Genomic DNA, 3,388 nt, shown 5'->3' with positions numbered 1-3,388 from the left:
GAGAGAGAGAGAGAGAACACATCAGCAAATGACAGAGACTTAAGTCTCCGACCTCCTCACATCTACACCTGTTTATATTATTAGCCCTGTATACATATTTCTAAGAAGTGAAGTTTATGTTTGTTTCGTTTCATTTTGTTATTTGTTATCAAGAGAAGATTTCTCTGTGTAGCCCTGGCTGTCCTGGGACTTTTTCTGTAGACCAGGCTGGTCTTGAACTCAGAGATCCTGCCTCTGCATCCTGAGTGCTGCAATTGAAGGTATGCACCGCTACTGTCCTGCTATGTTTGACTTTTGAATAGAATCATTCTGTAGAATTATTTTGTGTTGCTTTTTTTAAAAAATATCTCTGCTGCTATTGTATACTGCTTTTCTTCATTTTTATTACCACTGCAGGATATATATACAAACTGACATTACCACTCTAGAACAGTTTGAGCAGTCTCCTTATAAAGCTCAGCACACATATATGCTAACACCTACTGAAGTAGAACTAACAGTTCAACTTCTAAGTATTAACCCAAGAGAAATAAAAACATAATCACAAGACAACTTTAACCCAAATGTCCACAGTAACTTTTTTACAACTGTCCTAAACCAGAAACCCAAAATATCTAACAAGAGGTGATTAGATGAATAAACTGTGGTGTGTTTCTACAGTGGACTACCATACTCAGAAATCAAAAGGGCCCTGAGGGTACAGCTAAGAGGTGAGGTACTTACCTGGCATATATGAAACCCTGAGTTCTATCTCTAGCATTATAAAAGAACAATAATAAATCCCACTAATTCTAATAGTGGGTGAGTCAAAAAACAAAAAACAAAACAAAACACCTCAAGAGTATCCAAGCAAGCTTCTGGGATACTCTTGTCTCCATCTCCCCAGCATTTAGATAATAGGTACATCTTTTAAGTAGATACTAAGGATAGAATTCTGGTTGTCCTGCTTGTAGGAGGAGCACTTTACCGACTGAGCCATCTCCCTGGCCTTGAAAGGAGGTTTAGCTAACCTTATCTGAAAAGGCTGTAGGATTATCAGGCATGAGTTAGGCATATGGCTAAAAGGATGATCAATTCTAAAATCCAAAAGACATAGAGGCCTGAATATAATACAACAAACTATCAGCAGCAATAAAGTTTTTTTTCCTCATTTTTAGACACTGTGTTTTATGCTTTTGTTTATTTAAATCTATTAACAATAAATCTATATTAAACAAGCAGAATTTGAACTATGGCTTACCTTAACCAGACCTTAAGTGAGAAAACAAAACATTATAAAATATTTTAAAAGTATTTTAAATTGCAGTAGACATTTTCTTCAAATTAAAAGAGCAAAATAGGGGCTGGTGAGATGGCTCAGTGGGGAAGAGCACCGACTGCTCTTCGGAAGGTCTCGAGTTCAAATCCCAGCAACCACATGGTGGCTCACAACCACTCGTAATGAGATCTGATGCCCTCTTCTGGTGTGTCTGAAGACAGCTACAGTGTACTTACATATAATAAATAAATAAATCTTTAAAAAAAAAAAGAGCAAAATATATAATTATTCAACAAAAAATTAGGAAATGTACTTTCTTAATCACATGTTATAAAGAAATGAGCACAAAAACCAGACATAGCTAGCTTCAAGGAAAATGACTTGTATAGCTCTGCAAGGCCCTGCACCTGATTAAATGTTCTGCTATAACCACCTTAAAAATCCCTAATAATTTTTGAACAAAACTTCCTGGTAAATCATATAGCCAGTCCTGGGCAAGTTCTCTAGAAAAAATAAGACAACTGAGTTACAGCCTTACTCTAGTGACCAAGAAAATTTCACACCTAAGCTCAAATATCAATACAAATTTTTCTTGGTATGATCAGAATTGTATGTGTGATTCCAAATCAAAGACTAACTTCATAAAGGTATGTACCTACAGTGACATTTTTCCAACACAACATGATGCCAAAGAAAGAACTATAAACCAAAAACCAGGCTTTTATAAATATTGATAACATTATTCAATAACAAGGTCTCTTTTAGCATAAATTTATGAAGTGTATTTTGCTACCTACTTCAGACCTAAGAATTAAATGTAATGCCATTACTCACCAAAATTTTATACTTCAAAACAGTAGTACTTGAGCCTGGTGGAGGTGGTACACCCCTTTAACCCTAGCACTGGGGAGGCAGAGGCAAATGGATCTCCCAGTTTGAGGCCAGCCTGGTCTACATAGTGAATTCTAGGACAGCCAGGGCTCTGTTAACAGAGAAACCCTCCCTGACTCAGAAAACATTTTCAACATATGGGTCATGACCCTTTTGGGGGGCCAAAGGGCTCTTTCACAGGATTTGTATATCAACTATCCTACATATCAGATACTTCTATTACAATTCATAACAGTAGCAAAATTACAATGAAAATATTTTTATGGTTGGAAGCCACCAAAACTTGAGAAACTAACTGTATTAAGGGTTCACAGCATTAGGAAGGTTAAGAACTACTGTTCTATGCCTTAAACTTATGAGTAAGAAAAATAACGATTCGGGATGACGCCCGAGTCCTCACTGCTTATGTGAGACGAATTTTTGAGCGGGTAAAGGTTACCATCTAAGGCGACCCACCTACTTTGCGGTATGCCTAGGTAGTGATCTGCTTGTCCCTAAAAATAAAAGAAAAAAAAAACCCACTGTTCTAAAAGCTAGCATTTTATAAAATTTCAAAGTTTTCTGAAAGAAAGTAAGAAAATAAAACAATTGCTGAACCTCAAAGATAGACAGTGTATAGAAATACAAAAGTTTTGGAAGAGGATATCTTGGCAACCAGTAAGCACTTAACACAAATTACTTACCAAAGCAAGTAAGTGGCACTGAATTAAAAAAATCTGGCAGCATTAAATGTTGTTCTAGATGTGCTAAAGCTAATGGCATGTTCAGAAATTAACAGAGCAAATAACCTATTCATTCAAAAGTCAAACATTTATGAAAAAGCCAGGCACTACTTTCTACTCCTCTCTTAGACCCTGCCATCCCCACCCTTTATCTCAACACTGAGATAGCTTCCTCTAATGGGGCAAAGTCAGAAAAACTGGCTTTCCATTAAATTCCTAACTAAGCTCACCTTCCTCAGAGTTGGCATCAGCTTAGGAAAAAAGCTCCAGGGCTGGAAGGAAGTCTCCTTGCCCAGTATTTTTGCACTGTGAGTTTATATTGTTGTAGAGCTGGCACAGAGCAAACACAAGAGCCAGGAAGAGGGCTGGTGAGATGGCTCAGTGGGTAAGAGCACTGATTGCTCTTCCGAAGGTCCTGAGTTTAGATCCCAGCAACCATATGGTGGCTCACAACCATCCGTGATGAGATCTGATGCTCTCTTCTGGTGTGGTCTGAAGACAGCTACAATGTATTGTG

At 37.5% G+C, this 3,388-nt stretch overlaps 1 protein-coding gene and 1 non-coding gene across 5 annotated transcripts in view; one reads left to right on the top strand and one right to left on the bottom strand.

Annotated features, from left to right (window-relative positions):
- Mtmr3 (myotubularin related protein 3) overlaps window positions 1–3,388 on the bottom strand; it is a 124,149-nt gene that overhangs the window by 82,667 nt on the left and 38,094 nt on the right. The window lies entirely within an intron of this gene.
- Window positions 2,492–2,640, top strand: LOC116071518. The gene has a single exon (XR_004110936.1). It is a non-coding gene; the product is annotated as a U12 minor spliceosomal RNA (small nuclear RNA).

The sequence above is a fragment of the Mastomys coucha genome, unplaced genomic scaffold (assembly GCF_008632895.1).
Source record: "Mastomys coucha isolate ucsf_1 unplaced genomic scaffold, UCSF_Mcou_1 pScaffold22, whole genome shotgun sequence".
Taxonomy (NCBI): Eukaryota; Metazoa; Chordata; class Mammalia; order Rodentia; family Muridae; genus Mastomys; species Mastomys coucha.
Note: the sequence above shows the minus strand (reverse complement) of the source record. Positions and strands in the feature narration are given on the sequence as shown.